The sequence below is a fragment of the Chlorocebus sabaeus genome, chromosome 12 (assembly GCF_047675955.1).
Source record: "Chlorocebus sabaeus isolate Y175 chromosome 12, mChlSab1.0.hap1, whole genome shotgun sequence".
Classification (NCBI taxonomy): domain Eukaryota; kingdom Metazoa; phylum Chordata; class Mammalia; order Primates; family Cercopithecidae; genus Chlorocebus; species Chlorocebus sabaeus.
The window spans coordinates 45389777-45414957 of record NC_132915.1 but is presented as its reverse complement, the minus strand read 5'-3'; the positions used below and the strand labels follow the sequence as shown (position 1 = coordinate 45414957).

General features: G+C 43.9%; 1 long non-coding RNA gene across 1 annotated transcript in view; it reads right to left on the bottom strand.

Moving 5' to 3' along the window:
* LOC140713048 (uncharacterized) overlaps positions 1 to 24090 on the bottom strand; it is a 60219-nt gene extending 36129 nt beyond the window's left edge. The window contains exons 1-2 of the long non-coding RNA XR_012094928.1: positions 23527 to 24090; positions 23043 to 23132 (exon numbers count right to left, since the gene is read on the bottom strand). This is a non-coding gene — a long non-coding RNA (uncharacterized lncRNA). The remainder of the gene's footprint in view (positions 1 to 23042; positions 23133 to 23526) is intronic.
* Positions 24091 to 25181: the final 1091 nt, after the last annotated feature.

The following is a 25181-nucleotide window of genomic DNA, read 5'->3' as shown; positions in this document are numbered from 1 at the left end:
CAGTGAACAATAATTTTAAAATGCTCTTTTGAAAGAGCATCTCCCAGTTCTGTTTATCAGACCGCCATGCTTTTTCACCCAACGCAGCAGACAGGTAGGGGCAATGCTCATGCTGTTAGGCAGATTTAAGCCATTTCTCAGACACAGTCAACAAAACAAGGAAGAGTGACCTAGAAGAGGTTAGTCTGCAGTTAAGAAATCTTGTCATCAAGGAAGTAGAAAGTACCCTGGCGCACCCCAAATCTACTCAAACTCCTGATGTCCATGGACAGCATTAGGGAGACAGTGGGATGGATGGAAAGGACCTAGATTGGGTCAAGGATCAGAAGACCAAGTTTCTAGACTTATTATCTCTTTCTCATCTTGTGGTACCCAGATAATTTCTGCACTGTCTGAACCAGCTTTCTCACCTTGACCTTTGACGGCCTCCTGGATTCTAAGATAGTCACAGGAGATACTGTTTTTGCTGGTCTCTATGTGTGTTGCCTCATTTAATCAGCACACACACACACACACACACACACACACACACACACCACGCACACAAACCCATAGGTAGGTGTTGATATTCCCATTTCACAGATGGGAAAACTGATCAAGGTCATAAAGCAGATAAGTCACTGAGTTCAGATGCTAACCCATGGACAACTGGCCCATGATTTTGGAGTTCTCTTTGAGTGAATAATGTCATCAGGTTTCTAAAGCAAATAGTCCAAGGACAAATACTTGGTCTAATCCTCTGCCTCAAACTGTGTGTCAGAGTGGTGCTGACACAGTTGTGGCTGCATTCTGTGCTGTTTTAAGGAAAGTGCTTTGTAACTCTTCCTCCACTTCAGCTCACCCTTCACTGCTCTTTTTTATCCCTCAGGTTCCTCATCCTTCAGGGCCCCTTGAGCTTTCCAAGGTGAAAGGAACCAGTTCATCAGGAAGAGAGCTCAGTTCTCTGGCACCCACAGAGAGACAATCTCCCATTAGCCCCGAGGTGCTGGCCCACAAGCTTTTCCCAGAACGTCCCAGAAGTGGTCGGGAGGGAGGGAGCTTGCACTACACACAGCCAGCCAGCTCTCCGGGCAGGCAGCAATAATGGAGAATGTGATAAGCTGTCACTAGAAGCCAGCTCAGTTTTCCGAGACTTAATGGTAGAATAACACAATAGGGTCAGACTAAAAAGGTTCCCTTATGAAAATTTTATCAGCAACTTTGGTAAGTGGCTATGGGAAAGGTGCTTTGCTCACAGGCAGACCTGGGACCCGATTTTACAAGGTACAGGCAGCCTGCATTGCATCACCCCCGCAAGATATTAAGGGCACTCAAATTGAATTAACACCAAATCAAGCCGGTGCACTTAACAATACAAATGCACTTAAGGGATGCCTCAGGATGATTTGTGACTAAAGAAAGCAAAGAAGAAAACCGACTGCAAGCCACAAGGGCGGTGTTGTGTGTCATCTACAGGAAAGACCATAAGTAGAACTTAGAATACCGGAAAACCATGAACTTCGGGGGCTCTCAAATACCTTAGACCCAGCCGTAAAGTAGAAGGCCGCTTTTGTGGTATACAGAAACAATTGATAAATAAATTACGGCCAATTTTCTTGGTGGCATGGTCTCCATTACCTCTGACAGTGGCGTAACTACTCTGCTAAGATGATAAGAGGCGAATAATGGTGGATCAGGTAGCGCCCCAGGAAATTCTTTGCCAGTTGCCAGGCCTCTCCGTGCCAGTGACGACACAAAGCTCCTCAGTGACAGCCAAGTGATGAGAAGTGACAGCTCACCAGGCAGATCTTGACAGGCCCTACAAAGAATCAGCTGAAAGTGTCCCTGGCAGATGGGACCCCAGAGTCAGGGCTGGCCCTTTTGCTTCTTTCCTTCTCTTGTCAGCATTTGTCTGCACACATTTTCTCCTCTCATGTCTTCCTCCTCTGCCCTCAGCCTCCCTCACTCTCTCCCCACACCCCTATCCGCACCCCCTCACCTTCTCTCTCGCAGACACCGTCTACTGAGCTGGAAGACAATTCGGCCATCTTCATAGATGAATGACTCTTCTGAGATAATATTGGAAACTTGGATACATTCTGGACTTGGGAGAATTCAGGGGGAAAAAACGGCCTCACTGGGGATTCCTTTCCATCAAGTGGAATACACACAAAAGCATGCTTTTGTTATCCTTTCAGGAAAAGAGCTGCCTCCACGCAGGGTCTCACCCTGAAAACGGGTTACATTTAGGTTGGAGGTGGCCTAATTTTGTCAGAGTTAAAGCAATTGCTCATCGAGTCATGAGGTGGCTGGGAAACTGGGGCAGGCAGGTTCAGTTTTTCACTGTGGAAAAAGGAGTTCTGGAATAGTCGGGAGGACCACTTGTAGTTGCTGTTGTGTTTCCAGCAAGACTTGCTCACTCCAGGAGGTAGGCATTGTCGGACAGAAAACTGGGAGAGTAAGAAGGTCTCTGCATTTAGAATTCACTATCTTGGGCCCTTACTCTGCTAGAATTTAGCTGTGTGACCTCGGGTGAGTCACCCGACTTCTTTGAGTTGTACTTTCTCCTTTAATAAAATGGAGGCCTTTGCATTTGACTGTTTTGAGGATGGAGCAAATGTTATTATGGGGAAAGTCTTTGGAAACTAGGAACCATCTATGAACATAAGGCATTGTCATGAGGAATACAATATCCAAAAGGCACATGCAGATCCACTTCTTACAGAAACAGTCAAAAGTCTCAAGGAAGAATATTCAAACCACTCCTGGTTTTCGCTTTTCCATAACAGCAACCTCCTCTCAGATAATCAAGGAAGCAGAAGAGTAAACCAATGCAAATGAAATATACTAAAACCCCTCAACTTCATTTTTTAGCTTCTCCCATACAGAATTTTAAAATGAAGACAGTGAATTGCATAATCCCTGGTATTCCCTAGCAATGAGGTATTCCCAAACTCAACACGTCTTGAGGGCTTTTGGCCAGATCACCTCCTGCTTCTCAGACTGGGAGCCAGAGAGTTATCCCATCCCCAGACCATCCCCAGCAAGGCTGTCCCCACCTGCCCACCAGGTAGTGATGTTCCCTTCTTCCGAGGATTTTACCTCCACCTGGGGCATCTGGAGTCTCTGCCCATTGTGTCTTCTGCTCACTCTTATTACTTGAAAATCACCCCTTAAATGCTTAGGAATCACTACTCACGTTGTGCATTTTCCTGCTATCACTGGTCCCCTTTCTGCAAACAACCTTCCTTGGAGCTTACAAATCATTATTCGTCAGTGATTCACCAAGTCAACAAATAGTCACAGAGTGTCCACTGTGTGGTTCCAGGTGTCAGTAACACGCAGGTGACGCACCAGCATCCCTAACTCCAAGGAGCATACTTTCTCATCATTCTTCCTCTCCCAGCCCCATCTTTGGTTTCACTATTTAGTCCCAAAATGTCAAGAGCTATGCTGAGCACATGTCTCTAGTGAGGGAAACTCCCCCACAAATTGGAGTGAAATTTGTGTCACCTGGAGCTCCATCCTTCAAGGATCTCCACGTAGAATTAATTCCTCCCTCACTGGGTTCCTCTAGACTCCTACACATACTTGTACACATCATGTGCTCAGTCATTTGTGTGCATGTCACTCTCTCACCAACACACTCCAGGTTCTTTATCTTACTCATGTCTGTATCTGAAGTGTGTACCACAAGTCCAGGTACTTAGCTGGTACTCAAAAAGGCTTTGTGGAGGGAATGAATGCAGGAATGAATGGATGAATTTGTCATCACCTTACTTTCTTTTTGTTTTCTTTCCAACATTTCTTTTAGGTTCAGGGCATACAGGGGCAGGTTTGTTAGATGGGTAAATTGCAGGTTCCAGGGTTTTGGTATACAGACTATTTTGTCACCCAGGTAATAAACTTAGTACCTGATAGGTAGTTTTTCAATCCTCTTCCTCCTCCCAGCTTCCACCCTCAAGTTGTCCCTGATGTCTGTTGTTCCCTTCTTTGTGTCCATTTGTGCTCAATGTTTAGCTCCCACTTATGAGTGAGAACATGCAGCACTTGGATTTCTGATCCTGAATTAATTCATTTAGAATAATGATTTCCAGCTCCATCCATGTTGCTGCAAAATCTCCTTACTTTCTCAGTCCATAACCATCTCCCCTTTCTTGTTTATTTTCTTTTTCTTTTGTTTGTTTGTTTTTCCTATCATCCTCAGCCCCAGCCTGTGATATAAGGAGACAGTGTAGCCTAGTGGTCATCAACACAGGTTCTCTCTAGGATGTGTTGGGGTTGGCTCTGACTGGCTTGCAAGAGTGGACTGTTAAAATGAAGACAGTGAATTCTACAATTCCTGGTATTCCCCAGCAATGAGGTATTTTTAAAACTTTTTGAGCTGGTTTTAAACTGTTGGTAACTTGAATTCAGCCATAGTGGGAGGGTTAATACCATGGAAATCAGTAAACGCTCCAAACCAGGGATTTGGAGTTCTGGTTTTGCTTTTGTTTTTGAGTGCTTGTTTGTCAGCACTCCACTTCTCCGAGTTATCCCAACCTGAATTTGCAGCTCAGCTTTACCATGGACAAGTTGCTTGATATCTCTAAGACTCAGTCCCCTTATCTGTAAAATGGAGATGAAAAGTATGGCTTCACAGGGTTAGTGTCAGAATTAAAAGACCCAATGTTTATAAAGTGCTTAGCATAGTTCTTTGCACATAGTCAGTGTTCAATAAAGGCAGTTATTTTTATTAGCAGTAGTATTATATTAGCATTAGTGTTATTATTCCTTGGCTTGCAGCTAATGCATTCTTTCCTCCAGTTGGTTATGCTTTTTTCTTATTCTACAAAGAATTGGTGGCAACTTGAAAAAAGCAAAAGCAACTAAATAGAATATATAAATATCAGGAAGAGAGAAAATAAACGTTATGCTACAAAGTCAAAATCACAACACTATTAGAACTGAATGGGATCTAATAGATTTAAGACTCACTGGAGTGTTCATTGTAAATTTCTTAAGGTGCTGCCAACAGAATCACAGAGTGTTAGAGCTCAAGGAACCTCAAAGATGTTCTAGTTGAATCCTTGTTTACAGATGGAAAACTGAGGCAGGCAGGCAGGAAGGAATCATTTCTTGAGCACTAACAAGCATAGTGGCTAATGTTTTCACTTTTATCATCCTTACAGAATTCTGTTTTACAGAGAGCCACTGAAGCAAAGTAAATGACCAGACTTGCCTAAAGCCACTTGGTTGGTTATGGTTGAACTGAAATTGGGACCCAGGCTCCCATCTCATAGTCCACCCCTTTCCTCTGTCTTCTTCCTGCAGAAAGATTCATTCGGTGATAGGAGCTTCCCAAAGATCAAAGTCTTTCAAGGCCCAACAAAATTACACTCAAATGGAAAAACTGCAGGAGTGTGATGGAGGGGACTTTCCAGGGAATTTCCTAGATCTGGTTGTGACACATGAACGAATGACAAGCATAAGCCCAGTGGCAAGAACAGCTGCTTTTGCAAAAAACACATCCTCATTTTTTGTTGGCTTTTGAAAAGAGATCTGTGTTATTAATTCATATTCATTTGTGGTCCATTCTGAAATTCAGGTCTTTTTCTGCTGTTCTTATAACTAGAAATGTTTTTTTCTAACTCCTACCAATAGCTTTTCCTTCCTTCTTCACAAAGCCTTCTGTTGGTGTGGTTAGTGGGCACGGAAATTAAATCTCTTTTCCCTTCCTTTTCATCTGAAAGAAGCAGCACAAAGCAAGAAGGTGGTTAAAAAGCAATCAATGGGACTGACACAGAAGGGCAAAGAAGAGGCTATGTCATCCACAGAGTGAATGAACCCACCATTTACAGAGAGTTGACAGCAATGTGTCACTTATTAGGCCACCACCCCCTTGGCAGCAAGCAGGCTGAGGCCCAGCATGGGGGTCTGTTTTATGAGGATCATGTTATTGCCCTCAGGGCTGCAGTTGACCTCACACCAAATAAACACGTCAGCCAGTTCCAAAGTCACCCTTCCCAGGTGTGGTCTGGAGGCGCCACGCAAAGACCCTCATGGTCATCACTCCGTTTTTCCTCACCTCTACTCAGAAATGGCTCTCACAGTCTCAGCACTGGTGCTGACAACTCTCTCCCTATCCCGTTCCCCAAATCATTTGTCAAAGCAGTCCAAGATCTCATGAACTGGACCTGAATTGCCATCCGAGTGCAGGTCCAACCACTAGCCTTCAGAGGGAAGACCCTGCAAAGGAGAAAAACTAATACACAATTAAATACAAATTTACATACACATGTATTTACATTCTATGTCTCCCGCAAAAATTAAGGAAGGGAGGTTGGGCAGTTGCTTTTTATTTGTTTTTCCATGTTTTTATTAAAAATATGCTTTTCATTATTTGTTTTTCACACAGCAGAATTAACTGCTCCAGACTTCATCTCAGGTTGGCTTAAACACTCTGGCACAGTTCTGAGCTCCATCACTCTGCCACCTGCTTGGGTGAGCACAGGCAATACTGACTCATTTACTTTCAAGTTTTTTAATAAGTCAGGTGTGTTAAAAAAAAAAAAAAAAAAAAAAAGATCTGCTATCAAAATTCAAGCAAAAAGCCCACTGTCCCCTGGAAAGCCCCCTTGAGTTGCTGTTTGCATCACTCCCAGCATGGAGGTCCTCTCCGGATACTGGATGCATATTCTCACCTGGGAATGCCTCTAATTGGGCCGTAGTTTCTAAAGAATATTCGTGTGGATTCTAACCCCACCATTCAACTTCTGTGACCTTAGACAAGTCATGTCAACCTTAGTCCTTTAAGTGTAAAACAGAAACATTCACACCTGCCTGACATATGTCACAAGCAAATACAAATGTGCTTTGGAAACAATAACTTGGTAGGGAAATGGCAGCTGTTATTATTGTAATAAGATCAAAACTGATGCAAGAACATGGCTCATCAGATACAGTCTGGGGTGCTTGGTCCTGGAAGCATTTCTTTTGGAGCCAGCAGTGAGGTCACTGCGGAGACAAGAACAGACCATTTTGCTTCCATGTTTGTGGGAAAAGGCACCATCTTGGAATGGAGGACAGGAATGCATTGTGGGAAAACCCACAGCATGCTCGTTGTTCAGAAAACACAACTGAAATCACACTGGTTAGCAAGTATTGAGTCTACAACCTGAACAAAAAGAATTCAAACACTTGAGCTTATGCTGGGATTGTTTTCCCAGGGTCAATCCTGCCTTAGAACTTTGCTGAGGAATTTACGTTTCTCATTACTTGAGGGAAATAAGAAGCTCAGTTGAGACAATTAGAATTCTATTCTGGAGGCAAAACAACAGCTCCAGTTCGGCCTGTGTTTTATTCCCACCTCTCCTTCAGGCTTTACCTGAAGTATCTCAAGGGAAACACAGTGGGGAATTGGTCTCTTTGCTGGTCTATTACAAGGTCTCTTTGTGTTCTGCTTCTCCAGTTTCTGAATCTGTAACTCCTGAAATACACCTTGCAAAGTCCCTCTTTAGGCAGAAGTACCACTGAAATTCATTATCTCCTCCTCTGAGAACGAGGCAAAGGAACAGGCTCCCATGTGGAGGACCTTCATGCTCACAAACACATCTGGACACGGAGGTGACTCGTGCAGGCCAGCAAGGAACCCCAGCATACCTGCGGTCACTGCAGGGTCACAGGCAAGAGGGTTGAAAAATGGAAGGAGGAAAGAGGCAGGGGAGTGTTCTCACGGTGGGCGATGAGGGGAGAGTGGAAGGATGTGGTCATGGGGAGAGAGGAAAGAAAGATGAATGGGGCCTGAGTCAGTCATAGGCTAAAGCAAACAGGAAGGTTTTAAAGTGAGATTTGAGGAGAGGAAGTGGTTCTGAGCAAGGGGAGGGAGAGAGTTCCAGAGGTCGGTCTTGGAAAAGAGCTACTCTTCATTTTTTTGGATAGTCCCACTCGTGTGAATATTTCTTGGTGGCTCTGTCAGACGGTTGAACCAATTTATTATTATTATTATTATTTTCAAAAAATTCACAACTGGCTTCAACTCTCCCCTAGACCTTGAACCAAAAGGGATTGAGACTTTAGGTCTGAAAACATTCAGGGGATTCATTTGTGCTGTGCTTCATTTGCACCGCTGCCTGCTGCTCATAGCAAACACTCAGGGCCACCCAGACAAGGGCATACAGGGAGATGTCCCAGCCCCTGTTAACCTGCAGCCAATCTCTCTGATGCCGTGTCCACTGTGCCTGAGTGGATCCAGAAACATCATCCTGGGGGAGCTCACACCTTTATAAATCTCTCTAAACTGAAACTGTTGGACATGGAATCACACTTGCTACCTCCCCGTCTGCCAACAGGGCCTGCATGTGGCAGAGGGAAGGAAGCGGGAGGGGACTTTGGGGCTGGGGACCCAGTGGCAGGTCACATGAAGAGACAAGGGACAAGGGTTTTGGACTTGGCATTCCCATGGAAAGCCTAAAGGTGCAGATCCCACCAGATAAAGAACAACCTTGGATAGACACACAGTGCCCTGCCTTCTGAGGACTAATCTTATAATAGCCCTAGAAGCCAAAAACAAAACAAAATGAAGCGCTAACCAAATAAATAAATAAATAAATAAATAAATAAATAAATAAATAAAATAAAAAATAAACTTCCTTGAAAGAACTTAACCAAAACCAGCACATCTTAAATCTTTCCAGTTCATTGGGGAAGTCCCCTTTCCACTACCGTTTATCAGAAACTGTTTTCTCCATATTGTAAAAGATAATAAAATCCTCTGGGCTTCCAGAACTAAGAGGCTTTGATTTTGCTTCTTGTTTCGTGACTTTCGGAACTGAACCTTCGTGGTTCTCATCATTTTCATCTATAAAATGGGGTTAATAAGCTTTGCTCCCACCTCAAAAAACATTACTCACATGATATGAACTCCTGTGTAAAGATCAAGACATATATATAAAAGGATGTCATTCATAATAGCAGTAGTTGTTACAGAACAACACCTAATAATGTCCAGGTTATTGTTTCTTCTTAAACTAAAACTGAACTCAGGCATGAACAAGCTCAATGCTGGATCGCTTTTTCTTGTGCTAGAAAATAAGCGAGTTAAATAAAAACTCCAGTACTTTCTTCTGCTGTGTCTACATTCTCTATTTTGAAATCCAAACTCATTTCTACACTACAATTAAATTTTAAACATAATATAGTGAGCACATTTTAAATGCTTATTTTAATAGCTTTAATGAGATATAATTCATGTTCTCTTATATTATTTTTTACACTTTAAAACTTCACTGTTAGGGCCGGGCACAGTGGCTCACACCTCTAATCCCAGCACTTTGGGAAGCTGAGGCAGGCAGATCATCTGAGGTCAGGAGTTTGAGACCAGCCTGGACAACATGGTGAAATTCTGTCTCTACTAAAAATACAAAAATTAGTCAGGTGTGGTGGTGCACCCCTGTAGTCCCAGCTACTCCGGAGGCTGAAGTGGGAGGATTGCTTGAACCCAGGAGGCGGAGGTTGCAGTGAGCCAAGATCACACTGCTGCACTCCAGCCTGGGCCACAGAAGGAGACTCCATCTCAAAAACAAAACAAAATAAAACAAAAGAACAAAAAATTTCACTGTCAAATACAGTAGTCACTAGACTTATGAGCTACTCGAATTTCAATTTAAATTAACAATTACTTAGTACAACTAAAAATCCAGTTTCTCAGTCATACTAATCACATTTCAATGCTCAGTAGCCATGTGTGGCTAGTAGCTATGGAATAGATAGTACAAATATAGACCAGTTCCATTGTTGTAGAAAGTTCTGTGGGGCAACACTGCTCTAAAATAATACAGAATATACTCATTACAAAAATGTGGAAAACATATAAGATCAGCGAAAAGATATAAATTTCTTATTTTCCCACCACCAATGAAAACCACTATTAATAATTTAGCAGATTATTTATAATGTTTGGGTTTTTTCCTGAATATCTGTTTTGTTTTGTTTAGATTACATGGTTGTGATCTATTGAATATGCAATGTTATAGTCTGTTAAACTTTAAAATAAAAGCATTCTTCCATGTTGTTGCCTCCTTTTCAGAAACATCATTTGTAATGCCTGCAGAATATTTCACTACCCAATTGTTGGCATATAGAGGGTACATGTTTGAATTTTTCTTCATTCAAATAAAGGTAAAATTTCTGATTTAATAACACTTGCTTGCTTTAAAAAGAGCCCAGAGAAATTACTGCATTCTACAATAGTTCCTAATATACACAAAACCTGGGAGCATCAGGAATAATCTGCTTGAACCATTGATGGCTTCCGGTCCCTTCCTGAGCCCCTGAACTTGGAGGAGGCACACGTGTGTGTCATCTCCCACGACTTTAGGGCTGTGCTCAGCAGATGCTAAGTAAGGGCAACATGCTGCAAAATGAGGATAGTCATGAAGAAATTACACATTTCATTTGCTAAAAGCTAACGCAGAAGGATTATGCCCCCTCAGAGCCTTCTTCCTGTAATACACTGTGAGCCTCACAGGGTCCAGCGGCGTTGCTGAGGGGGCAGCGGATGTGAAAAGACCCCACACAGAGCCTGGCACACTCTCTCAGAAACCTCCCCCGGCAGGTTCTTCTCCTACTACACCGGTCTCCTCTTCCCCTTCACATGACTGTCAAGGACCACAGGCTCTGCCTTCAAGCTCTTCAGTGACTCAGCTCAGCCAGCCTGTGGCTTTAGCCACCAAGAGGACCCCAAACTTCTCTCTGCCTCCTGAACTCTCTCTGAACTCCAGACTCAGACATCTGCCAAAGCATCTCCACTGGGCATCTCAAAACTAAAATGTAATTTTATCCATCTCCCTTTCAAATAAATGAACAAAGATAACAAAAATTTCTGCCCCTACTATAGTTCCCCCATCTCCATAAATGACATCTCCGTTTTTCTAAATGCTCAGGTCAAAAATCTGAGGTCCTCCTTTGCCCTTTTCTTTCTCTAATGCCTCATCCATCATTAAATTCCTCACATCCTACCTTCCCACCTCCACCAGCCCAACAGCCACTGCCCCCTCTCGCCTGGCCACTGTGGCAGCTTCCCAGCTGGCCTCTGCATCCATGCTTGCCCCCTCTGCATCCATGCTTGCCCCGAGGGGCTTCGTCCCCATGCTAAGTTCTCACCAAAGTAGTTCCACCTGCCCACCCTCCCCTGCATGTTTGGATATATGTGGGGGGTTCTGGGTTGTCACAACAATGCTCATTGCTTTAGTGCCTGAAGGACTAGTGTCCTAAATGCTCACCACTACGAAATATCCCATCCAAAATGCTAATAACTCTTCCTGAGAAGCTCTCACCTGCAGTGATCCTTTCAAGACCTAAATTGCAAGGACTCTCTCCATCAAACAGCTCCCTGGAAGAAATGTTTAAATGTCTTTTTACATTAAAAAATATATTTTTTGAACCTTGAAGCCAGCAGTTTCCATGTTAAGTCCTCCCCCTGGCTCTATCCCAGACGGGTAGGAGGCCTGTCACAGTTAACCACCACTAATCAAGGAATCTCCAGGTCCTAGAGGGGAAGGGAGAGGAGAGGATCTTTAGAGAACCACCACCAAAAAAACGTGCTTATGGGACTCGCTATGCCTGAAATCTCCCTCCCCATCTAGCTGGTGCCCTCCTACAAATTCTTGAGAATTCACTCTAACGTTACCTCCTGTGGGAGCCCCACTGGCTACTCCATGCAGCTGCAGACGCCTTTGTGCCATCTCTGGACTTCATGCACACCTGAATGACAGCCTCCGTCACAATGTAGCAATTATTTATTATGTATCTTTCCCCCTACTAATTAGAGGGTTCCTTGAGGGCAGGATAATGGGTTATCAGGGTGTGCTTCCAGGACCTCTGAGTGGACAACTCCCTTCGCTCCCTCTGGCCATGGTCTGGCTGCTGCCTACAAAGCCCAGACCTCAAAGAAGGACCATGTCTTTCCACGCACTCAGAGACGTGGCCTCATGAGCCCACTTTTAAAAGGAGCACTGAACCCTGAAGAAAAGGAAAGACGGTCTCAGAAGGCAGGAAAGAACATCAGCAGGCCAGGCTGCAGGTTCTGGGAACAATGGGCCGCCTCTTCTCCCTATGACAAAGACCGGCTCAGTTCTGAGGCTAGAAGGAGAGTGTTAACAGGGCAAAAACGTGAATGCATCAGTGAGGTGGCAGGCAGCATGCCCATGAGAAGGGATGTTCAGATTTACTCATCTATGGACCCCAAAGCCTTCTAGTAGAATAGCTGTGAAACTGTGCTTTAAAACCCATCACTCTGGAAAGCCCGTGGAATGAAGTGGGGTAGCCCCAGTGAGGGAAGACACCATCTTGAAGGTGCCAGACTCACATCAGGAGCTTTCTCTGGCCCCGCACTGCAGCCTTTGGTGATTCAGCCTTCGTGGTAAATAGCATCTGCTGCCACCATGATGGAGACGGCCATGCTCAGGAGGCAGGCTGACAGCAGACTGCTTTATGGAGAGGCACAGGAGCAGGACGAGAGAAAAGAGGCAATCACTTCTTGACCGATGTCTGTGCCATGCACCTATACTCAAACACACCTTCATCAAGGACAGGAAACTGAGGCTTGGATGGGTCCAGTAACCTGACTAGACACAGAGCATGTAAGTGGCAAAGCTGACATGTGAGCCCTTACTTGCCTGTATTCCCCAGTCCCTTCCCTCCCACACCAAAACCTCAGGCGATGCTGCCATGATGCCGGGAGGTGGAAAATGTTGCAAGTTGCATCACAACAGTGCTGGGCGCTGCCCAAGAGTCAGTGGACCTGGGCTCTAGTCCGGGCTCAAGTTGATGGTCGACCTTGGGGAGGTTCCCTGAGCTCTGCAGGTTTCAAGTTCCTCATGTATCTAGAGTGGAGCTGCCCGTAGATCTCCAATAGGCCTTCTAGCTCAAAAATTCTTTGATCTTAGAAACTTAACACCCATCGGTTAGGATTTGTCCAGCTACAATTCTGAAAAGAATTATTCCTGTGGATATGACACATGGAATGTTAAGGTTTTGCAAATGTTACTGTTCCAGCAACAATGTGTGCATGGAATATTCCTGGCTGGAGAGAGGGATCTCAGGGAATAGCGGAAGTCCATCTGTCAGCAGTGGGCTTAAATGTGGCTGAACGGTGAGCCGGGTGATGGGAAAAGGGAATCTGGAAAGACTCACTTTCTGTTTGAAAAGAAAAAGGGTTTTAATGGGACACGCTCACTCACTCCGGATTTTAACAACTTCTCAGAGTGTAATGGGGGGCAGTGGGTCGGGGGAGGAAAGAAAGAGAGTTTGTGGAGTGAACAGAGGGGAAGAAAGAGAAAGTGATAAAAACAGGATAAATTCAGAGCCTGGAATCATGGAACAATTCAAATAGAGGGCAGACTCTACAAAAGGCCTCAGGCGCTGGCTGGGAGGCCCATGATTAACTCTTAAGAATATTGTTAACACCAGAAAGGAGGTTTTGGAGGCAAATTTTATTTTAAAAGCTGGAAAGTTCTAATATATATAATGCAGATCAGTGAATTACTCTTTCTAGGCCTCAGTTTCCTCACTTTCAGTGTGAAGAGAAGTTTGTGCACCATAAGAGCTTTGTGAGAATAAAAGGAGGCTGCACATGTGTAACCCAGTGGTATCTTGGGCCTGAGAGTGCTGTCACTCATTCATGACAGAAAACAGCCCGGATGAGCCATAGTCTCACAGCAGCAGACAGGAGGGCCAGACTGCATGAGGCCAGCTTTCCACAGTGACAGCCCACGATGACATGCTGGAGAAACAGCAGCAGGGATCACACCAGGACCAAGAGAGGCCTCCTCGGAGCCTCCCTCTCTCCCTCCTTCCAGTACTTGGACTGAGACAATTCAGAAGGATGGAGAGGCTCCAACAGAAGCATGGGGTCCACAACCCCAAACCAAAGGGGGTGATTTGGTTTGGCTGTGTCCCCACCCAAATCTCATCTTGAATTGTAGCTCCTGTAATTCCCACCTGTCATGGGAGGGACGTGGTGTGAGGTAACTGAATTATGGGGGCAGGTTTTTCCCTTGCTGTTCTCACAATAGTGAGTAAGTCTCATGAGATCTGATGGTTTTATAAAGGGGAGTTCTCTCTCTTGCCTGCCACTGTGTAAGACGTGACTTTCCTCCTCATTTGACTTCCTCCATGACTGTGAGGCCTCCCCAGCCAGGTGGAACTTTGAGTCCACATGTCCTCTTTCCTTTATAAATTACCCAATCTCAGGTATGTCTTTATTAGCAGCAAGAGAACAGACTAACACAGCGGGCTCAAATCAGTTTAGTTAGAAAACTAAGGAGATGTGATCTCACTTGCATCCTGAGATGATGATGACAGTGTAGTGGTTAAGATCTCTGGATTCGAATTACTGGGGTTTGATCCCAGATCCATCATAGTGCACTTGTGCTGGGCAGCAAGGGAAGTTTAATAAACAAATTTTTTTCAATGGTGTGGACTGGGTTTAGGAAAACAACAAAGGATGGGTCGTACCTCAAAGCTGGTGACAGCAGGGAGTGTTTGGGCCACAAAGGTCAAGGAGGGGGCTGGCAAGTAGAACCCAGAGAGACAGCTCTCTAAAAACGGAATCAGAGCGAACTTACCCAAGAGTAACTCACAGAGGATGAGGGTAGCAGTCAGGGAGAGAGAGGATAGCCTGGGACTCCTCCCAGCACAGGGGGCAAAACCAAGGCCTGGGGACTGCTTGCTATGGAAACACATTGTCCAGACACTCTTTTACATAAGGAAACTGAGGTCAGAGGGACTAAGTGACATGAATCATTAGAAACACGGATGATAGCAGAACCAAGCAGAGCTTGGGCTATCATCCCCAAAGACACAATCCTGAATGTTGAAATCCTGAAAATATAATTATGGAAAACAATAATTTTAGAAATTCTTTAAAAAACATTTATTTATGTTTTTAAGGGGAATTTATTTCAGAAACATATAAAAACATGATAGAACACTGCATAGGCCACTTTGTACAGTAAAATAGGCAATAAAATATATTTTTGTAAGTATAAACACTCAGGTATACTAACTAGAGTTATGAGTATAAAAGTTATGAGCAGATGAACCATATTCATAAAGAAGCAGGTCAAAAAGTGAAATGTATAAAAGTGCTTCACTATGGTTGGTAATTGTGTGCAGCAGTTTTATAACTGCTGTCACTGGAAATACCTGGAAGGACAACCTCAGTCATTTGACAAGATCATTCAAAAACTTTGAGGGGCTACTATCACATATGCAGTGGCTCAAGAGCCCAGATCTTGCGAAATTGTATTTTTCATAAATGCAGATATACGAAAAGGACAGCTCTTCGTTTATTGAGGGAGTTTCAACATTTTTATGGACATGTGCAATGCTCATATACAAAGACAACATTGTGATAATGCACTTCTGTGGTGTCAAATTTGCAAAACAGTGCATAAAACTAATTAGAACTCCCTAAAGTTTACATAATTCATGCCTCCAGTATTGGTAATAATGTGAAGGTGAAAAACAGTATGGCTAACTGGCACTGTGCGCACAGGGGCAGAAGTCATACATGATTAAATAATTTGCCAGGGGAGAGTTCTTGTACTGTTCATCTGCATTTTTACCTCTAAGATCTTCAAAATACAGCGAGTGTTGTATTTGTATTTGGACAGTGGTTGTGGTCTACAAATTTTGAAAGTATACGCTGTCCATTCAAAAACTGGATTATTGCTTGGCCATTGCAATTAAGCAATTTATGCTTTTGCAGCACCAGTAATAATTAGCCTTTAAACATTTATCCTTTATCATTAGGTAGCCTCATACATTTGCTTATCAACAATTACACAGATCTTCCATTGTGCTGTAAGAAATACAGTGAGAAGGCCAGGCACGGTGGCTCATGCCTGTAATCCCAGCACTTTGGGAGGCCAAGGTGGGTGAATCACCAGAGGTCAGGAGATCGAGACCAGCCTGGCCAACATGGCAAAACCCTGTCCCTACTAAAAATACAAAAATTAGCTGGGTGTGGTGGCATGCACCTGTAATCCCAGCTACTTGGGAGGCTAAGGTGGGAGAATTGCTTGAACCAGGGAAGAAGAGGTTGCAGTGAGCCAAGATTGCACCACTGCATTCCAGCCTGTGTGACAGAGTGAGACCTTGTTAAAAACAAACAAACAACACTGTAAAAAAGAATAATATCTGGCTTCCCTGGTATCAAATCTATATTAGTCAGGGTTCTTCAGAGGGACAGAACCAATAGGATATTGATATAGATATACAAGAGGGGATTTATTGGGGAATTGGCTCACATGATTATGGAGGCTGAGAAGCCCCATGACAGGCCATCTGCAAGCTGGAGACCCGGGGATGCTGGTAGTGTGGCTCTGTACAAGCTCAAAACCCTCAGAACCTAGAAAGCAGATGGTGTATATCTCAGTCCAACGTCAAAAGCCTCGGGACCCAGGGTGCTGCTGGTGTAAGTCCTGGAGCCCAAAGACCAGCTAGCCTGAAGTTCTGATATCCAAGGCAGCAGCAGAAAAGCCTGTGCCAGCTTCAGAGAAAGACCAACTTGCCTTCTGTGTTTGTTCTCTTTAGGCCCCGGCTGATTAGATGGTGCCCACCAGCACTGAGGACAGATCTTCCCTGCCTAATTCATTCAGACTCACACACTAATCTCTGGAAACATCCTCACAGACACACCCAAAATAATGCTTTATCAGGTTTCCAGGTATTCCTTAATTCAGTCAAATTGACACCTAAAATTAAGTCCACAATTCTATCCCTCATCCACTTGGCACCCACACACACCTCTGTCAGCCATACTTCATTTCCAAATAAAGACAATAGCAAGTTAATTGTTCCGCCTAATATGATGCAACTAACACAATGCAGCAATCCTGCACGCAACTGAAAATATACTAATCCCTTCCCTAGAATTCGGCTTTCAGGATTTCAACATTCAGGATTTTAATCTGTTGGGATTGTGATTTTCCGAATTTAGACATTAGGGATTTTAGATGTTAAGGATTTTAGACTTTAGGGATTGTAATTTTTAGGGATTTTGATCTTTGGGGATTTCAACATTTGGGATTATGGTGTTTGGGTGTCTGTTTTTGTTTTTTTTTTGTTTTTTGTCTTTCTGTATTATGATTGGCACCAAACTCAGCACTTCTGTCTCCCAGCCTATTGTGTGGTCTAAATGCCTCCCTGAAACCCTTGTTAATACTGCCTGTCCACAGCTTTTACCACATGCCAGGTACTGTTCTAACAACTCATTTAAATTCCCACAATAACTCTGTAAGGTGGGTGCTACTATTATCTTATCCCCACTTTACAGATGAGAAAACTGAGGCATAAGGAGATTAGAGCCGGGTGTTCTGCCTACACAGTAGCCATTCTTTATTTCTCTACTTTCCAAAAAAAAAAAGAAAGAAAGAAAAGAAAAAAGAGAGAGAGATAAAGCCACTTACGTAAAGTTACACTGGCTACTAAACGGCAGAACTGAGGTTCTAACCCTGAAAATTTTGCCCCCAACTCTGTGGTCTTCATCTCTAAAGGATAAGGGGCACAAGAGGACCCTGAAAGAAACAGAGGGGGGTTGTCACTGTTACTGAAGTGCCAGGGCCCCAGGTCACTAATTTGTAATGTGGCATTGGCTGGCCCCACTTCACCTGGTGCCTCCAGCTCACTCTTCAAGATGGGGCCTTCCAAGGCAACCTGCCATCCTCCCTCCCTCAGCCAGCTCCCTCCTCAGAGAGAGGCCCATCAGTCTGCACCTTTCCTGTCCAGCCCCACTGCCATGCAGAGTGCCATCTGTATACAATAAGGGCTCTACATGTTTCCCACGAGTTCAGCCATCAGGGAGAATGGTACTGGGAACACGCTAGACCTCTTAAAGTTGCTCCAAAGGAAGCTCAAGGGACTGAGTAGTGAATTCTTAGAGAGGATGCAACTCAAGCTTGGCAGCCAATGTCAAAACTTGACAAGTGACATGGTGCTTTGACTCAAAACCCTTCTTCTTCTGCCTATGCGTTTCCACTGAGGGCCATCCCTTTGAGCCAACTTGCCAATGCAGGCAATGTGTTCATCCTTCCTCTGTCCCCACTCCCTACCTCTCTGAGAGCCGTCAGTTCTGTGTCAGATGAGGAAGCAAAGATGAAGAAATGGGAGGATGTGCAGGGGTAGAGCTCTTCCACGAGTGTCCCCTTACCTCACACCCATCACAACCTGGAAGCCAGGCAACAACGATGATCAAGAATGTTTATTGATCTCTTAATATGGGCCACGTGCTCTTAAAAGTGCTTTTTATAGATTATATGAATACTGTGGTTGATCCCTATTTTACAATTGAGGAAGCAGATGTTGAGAGAGGATGAGTCATTTACCCAAGGTACCAGGATTCGAATCCAGGTGCTCCTGACTCTTACCCACTTCCCAGGTAACAAAGGACTTGGTATGTCTGACTAAACTATTGGATTTCACCCTGAAAATGGTGAGATTTTAAAAACCTTCAAATAGAATTTGGTGATGGTCATATATCTTTAAGAAAGAATGGCCACAGGTAGAAAATTAAGAGGGCTTTAGAGACGGGGGACCATCTGGAGGCTGCAGTGATAGTCGAGGAATGACTCCTAAAAGCACCTGTACTAAAGTAGTGGCAGGAGGTAGTGAAGAGGAAACAGACCTACGAGATGCTGGAGGTAGAACTAGGCTTATTAGGCAGGGGTGGGTGAAAGGAAGATGGTTAGGATCACTCCCAGATTTCTGGCCTGGGCAGTTGCATAGATAGATGGACCATCAACTGGAAAGAGACCAGGAGGGCACGGATTTAAGAGCCCGTGGGTTCTGTTTGGGACATGTTGAGTTCAAGGTACCCAGAGGACATTTGGATGAAAATGCCACCCACACTCCCTACCCTAAAGGGTCTGAGCTGGAGTCAGACTTAAAAGCGGCCGTTCTTAAATTCAGGAACTAAATATACTGCAGTTTAAGAGGTCACCCAGGGAAACTGTGGTAAGTGATGAAACAAGTAGGCCAGGGATGTAGTCCTTAGAGTCCATGCTTTCTAGCAAGCAGTAGGAGAACACCCAGCTAAGGGGACTTGGGGGGAATGGTCAGAGTGAAGGGAGGGAAGGAGAGTGAGATGCCTGGGGAACGACTGAAGGTTATTTCCAGAAGGGAGTGGTTTACTGTGTGTATTAGTCTGTTTTTACACTGCTGATAAAGACATACCCAAGGCTGAGTAATTTGTAAATAAAAAGAGATTTAATGGACTCACAGTTCCACGTGGCTGGGGAGGCCTCATAACCATGGTGGAAGGTGAAAGGCACATCTTACATGGCAGCGCGCAAGCAAGAATGAGAGAGTCAAGTGAAAGGGAAACCCCTTATAAAATCATCAGATCTTGTGAGACTTATTCACTACCAAGAGGACAGAATTGGAGAAACCACTCTCATGATTCAATTATCTCCCACCAGGTCCCTCCCATAACACGTGGGAATTATGGGAGCTACAATTCAAGATGAGATTTGGGTGGGGACACAGAGCCAAACCATATCACCGTGTCAAATGTCAACGTCCAGTGGAGGGAGAACTATGTCCATTGAATTCGGCTATTTTGAGAACTTTTGCCAGAGCTTTGCCAAAATACTATCAGTGGCATGTGGAAGAAAAGAGATTGCCTTGCAGATGCTCTGTGTGGAACACAATCACAGCTCTGCAGACCCAAGTCTCCAATTTGGGCCTCAGAAAGCCTGGCAGCCACTGCCTACTCTAATGTATCCTGCTCCTCTGAAACCCTCAGTTCCCACACTCTGGACCCCACTTTACTTCTTGGTTGGTTTCTTCAGCATCCATCCATGTGTTGGAGCCTCCTGAAAATATTCCTCTTTCTGAAGTATTCTGGCCTCACACTCATCAACCCATAGTGAACACAGAAAATTCATGCCCTTTATTAGATGCAAGGAGAGCTGAATTCAAATCTAGACTTTGCCCTCAATAACTGTGTCTATGGGAGTGATCTAACCAGTGTGTAAAACAGGTTAATAAGACTTCTGTTGCAGGGCTGATTTGAGGAATTAATGAGATAGCCCATAGGGAAATTGCCTCCCTCCTAACAGGCTCAAGAAATGTTGTTTTCTTTTAGCTTAAATTCTCTCCAGGTTCTAAGAATGTGTATAGCCCAAGGACGTAGAGCCTGGGTTTATCTAACCTTTTCTTAGAGAAGATTTTATGGGGGTGAAGGATGAGAGATCACCAGGTTAATGGGAGCTTGCAGAGTTAGAAAGGAGTCACTGAAAACAAATATTTCCATTGGTTTTATGTTAGGCAGGCCTGCCTCATCCCAGCAGCTGTCTGCTGAGTGACGGGCAGTTCTGCTCACTCCTCAGCCTCCCCAAGTGCTGCTCTGGCTCTAGAAGAAGATGCAGTGGACACTCCAGGGCTCACTGTGGCCTTTACCATCTCAGAGCATGGTGGCCAGACTACCCATGGCCAGAGTTCCTGTGGCTCCTGTGGTTCTAAACCATGGGCAGTTTTGCCCCCCTGGGAGTACTAGGCAATGTCTGGAGACATTCTTGATTCTTACAACCCATGCAATAAGCCGTGAAGGAGGGAGTGCTACCAGCACCTAGCAGGCAGAGGTCAGGGCTGCTGTAAGCCTCCTGTAATTCACAAGACAGCCACCATAACAAAGAATCATCAGCTAAAAACGTCAATAGTGCTGAGGATGACAAGCCTCCTAGGCTGTGCTAAGATCCAGTTGTCCACAGTGGACATCACCTTGATGATGCTATTTCTGGTCTGGGTAAGGTGGAATTTATTCCTACACCCAGTAGGAGAAGCACTCTCCACCACAAGGAAAAAATATGCTTTTTACATATTTACAAAGCAAAGGTACAAGTCCCAATGAATATAACACAAACAGTACCTCTCAGGACATACTATAGATAACGCTAAAAAGAGCAGGGACTAGATAGGGCAGAATCAATCTCAGCATGTATCCTTGAGGTAAGTTTGAAGCCAAGCTCAAAGCAAAGAGTGGGGCAAATCGGCAACAAGAAGGAGAAAGGGCTTTTGGAGAAGATTCAGCCCAGATTCCAACCCCAGGCTGCAACACTCTGGGCTTCTTTCCCTTCCAAGGCAGCGATCACAGGGCACCATGGGAATTGTAAAAACAATTGTGGAGCATCGCAGGGAGTGCGTGGGGCCCAGAGCCCCCTCCTCCCTGTGCACTTCCTCTTTGTGGGAGGGAACAAAATGGCTGCAAATGTCTCCAATGTGAAGGGAAATTTTTGCCTGTGTCACGGCCAGGGGATTACATCTGCCTACAGTTACAGGATGTATCACTTGCAGAGAATTCCTTCCACAGCATACTCAAAGAACCAAAAAAAAAAAAAAAAAAAGCATTAAATAGCTGGCTATAGTTGATCTATATTTTTCATTCTTTTTTTTTCTCCTGTGGCTTTTCACCAAAGTCCACTTTGACAAGCCATTAAAAGAAAACCCCACGTACATGAGCAATAGATGTAAAAAGAAAAAAACCTAGTATATCGAACAACCCAACGTATACGATTTGGAAGAAGTAACCGGATCCTCTGCTCTGGCAGGCTGTAAACTGGGCTAGGGAGGGACATTGTTTTTCTTTTGGTCATTCTGCCAAGTTAAAAAGGAAGTTGGAGATTAGAACAAAATATTTAAATCAAAAATGAATCCTTCAATGAAAGTTGCTTGATCCCCTTCACTACCACCCCCAGCCTCCCTTCCCCCTTATTGGAAGCATATTTCTCTTTGAAAAGAGTAGTGTATTGTTGCTGAATAGAAGGGGGACAGCCCACTGGGGAGACACATCGATCTCATCATTTTAAAAGTGAGAGATAAATGACCGAAGGCCTCTTCCCAATCAAATGCTGTTTCTGCACATTCTCAGAATAAATGGCACTGCTTTCCCTGGTGACTGCTGAGCTCTCTCCTCGGCTGGATTTGCCTATGCTAACCATGCATTCCAGACCCTGGAACAAGGGTAACTGCAACTCACACGGATGTATCTGTGATGCCAGGGCACTGAATTGTTCTTTGAAACCCGAACAAGATCTTGACTCATCCTAAGGGTCCTGTAGTAAGATTCTGTACTTCAGTTTTTTGAAATCTCTCTCAAATTTACTATGAGATGGACAGATAGCTTAGGTTCCACAAGTACTATTGTAGGAAAAAGTCCAAGAAAGAAGTAAGGAACAAAGCCATACCTGATATCCACAGATCTCCTCCAGCATTGGGACTTACTAGTCTCTCCTCAAAAGGTTTCCCTTTGGTCTTGGAAGGGGCACAGGTAAATGTGGCCCTTCTGGTGCTGAGCCCACTTCATGCAGGTGTAATAGAACCATGGAAAACAAATATTGTGTTGGGGTTTTTGGATGCATTTTTATTTCTGAGAATGGTTTTATGAAATCTGCTTTATAACTGGCCTGGTTCTACATACTTCAGTACTCATCCCCAAGATTCTGTTTTCTTACAAAACTAATTTATCTATAACTTTTCAACACCCCAAATAAATGTTGGTAATGTAGCTCCCTAATACAAATCATACAGTCATAATAAATTAACAACAGTCATCCAAGATATAAGAACAAGGATACCCTAACGGCATTAATAACACTAAAATATATAATAAAAATTTTACTCTCCAGAGGCAAGAATGAGTTGTATTACACAATGGATTTTACAATAAACATTTGCAAATAATATGTACTTTGATAGTGAACCCATATGTACATATATTTATGTAGAACCCACATGTATCTGTTGTTTTCCCCAGCCTCTCTGGCTTCAGCATCCTGGGACCTTTGCATGTTTCAGCGCTGATCTCGGATCAGAGATGACTTGGACTCATCACACTTCACTGGCTTAACACTCACCCAACACCTGGACAAGCAACCTGGAAGCCTGGCACTCCCCACTGTAAGCACTAAATATTCTAGAAGGAGATTTTAAAGCAGGAAAATAGCATCATCTCAAATGATCCTTGATAGGCCTACAAAGGGCATCTACCGGTGGCCGCCTTGTCCTTGGTGCACTTTGCTCACCTATAGTGTGTTCCCAGCAGAAGGAAGCATTCAGTTTTATCTGGTGTGTGTGTACATGTGTGTTTATTTTCCCTCATCTTCTTTAATGAACTGTTAGAAATGAAAATAAAAAAGAGAGTTATTTTCCAAGAGACTTTTCCTTAGAGCCTCTCTTTTGTTCCTGGACATAAACCCCATCACCACCCTCACCCCGAGAGAAACTGCAGGTCTCCATATCATTGCTAGCTTGACAGTTCTTGATGGCACTCATTCAAAAAATCTGTATTGAACTCAAATGTGTCCCAGAGACTGAGCTAGATGCTTCATCCAGTCTTCTCACTTAATCCTCTTAACACTTTGTCCTCAGGGGTTATAATTCACTTTATTTAGCACAGGAAGAAGCTGAGACTCAGAAAAATCAAGTGACTTCCTCAAGGTCCCTGGGGAACAAAATGCCTTCAATCATTCAGTCTTTGCTGGAGCTGGCCCTGCCCAGAAGCCCTACCTGCCGCCTGGCCTTCAGAGGCTGCCTGTTAGGTTGATGGAGCCCTCTTCTCTCAGGCCAGAATCCTCATGATCCTCTTCATAAGGGCTTTCTCTCTCATGCCTCATTCCCAGTTGTCTTGTTACCATCTCACACTTGCCTGGCTGCAAAAGGCTCTGGTCTAATTTGGTTGCCTCCTTGACTATGTGTCTGTGCTCTAATCCACTGGAGCCCGCCCACTGCCAGCTCACTGTTCCAGAGACGCTGCCTGGATCCGACCAGCTTCGCAACAGTCTTGCTCCACCATGAACTAGCTGACTGAGTCTGGGAAAGTCATTAAAACTCCCTGGCAGTTTCTTTGCAGTTATAGTATGCACAAAAATTTCAGTTTTTATCTCTGAAAGAAAACTAAAATGAAGATTGAATGAGACTCAGAAAGTTGGCTTTAGGGAACATCATTCCCATGCCAGATTTTATCTCCAAAATGCCCCCAAAATGCACATTTTCATCCAAACTTGCTCAAAATATGGTGTTTCTGGATCTGAATCCAATGCCAAATTTTTTCTCCAAAATTTCCTCGTGTGCCCACAAAGAATGAAAGTTGGTCATTCAACTTTTCCCTGAAAAACCTGAGTTCATAATTTGTGTTCCAGAAGGTGTGGCCAAGAACTATATTCAATATTAAACTCTGTATTTCTCATTTATGAAATCAACAATAAGGAAATTTTGATAAACCCTCTTATTTTCAATATCCAAACATCATATTTAATTAATCCAATCCTAGTTTTCTGGGTTAAGTGATATTCACTAACGCAGGCTAAAAGAAAAAAAAAAAAGTTTCAGAAATATAAATTATTGGAAATCCTGTAACTCAGACACCTGGTTCAGATCAAAATAAGTACTAAAAAGTCTTCATTGCCTTCCCTTTACCATGAAACAAAAACCCCAGCTTCTTCGCCTTATACAGAACATTCCCAGCCTCAGCCTATCTTTCCCACCTAAAACTCCTTTTCTCCTACATAAGCCATTTGCTCTAGACACTGGACTATTTGCTGTCTTCTAAAAGCTTCTTCGTTTTATTTCCTCTGTATTTTCTCTTAGGCCTTTTCCCTGCACCCAAATGCCTCCCCACTCCCACTGACCTAGTTGGCCAAATCCAACTAGCTCGAACCTCCACTTCTTCCATGAAATCTGTCCTGAACACACCAATCTGAACAGATTTCTCCTTCCTTTGAGCCCCTGCGGGAAAGGAAGCCCATGCGCTTACTCACCTAGTGCTGCCTTCTGCTACTTTGCCCAGTGTCATCTTGAACTTTCATTAAACATCTTTCCTTGTCATATTTTAATGTTGGGCACCCAGTTCTGTCTTTATACCCTAGAGTTAGCTACATACACAGTAGCCGCTCATTAAAAACTTGATGCTTAGGTTTGACCCACATGCTTGCAAACGACTCTCCTCAAAAGAAATATTTCTTATACATAAAGCAAGGGAATTGTAGAAATTCACCCCCATCAAATATTTTTGGCAAAAAAAAAAAAAAAGAGAGAGAGAGAGTATCTTCGCAGAGTCTCAACAGAAACTGTGCATGTGAATGTGTGTTTGAGGTACAGAAGTAGAGAGAAGCTTGTTAATTTTAAAGCCACATAGCATGTTTGGCTAAGACTGTGACTCCATT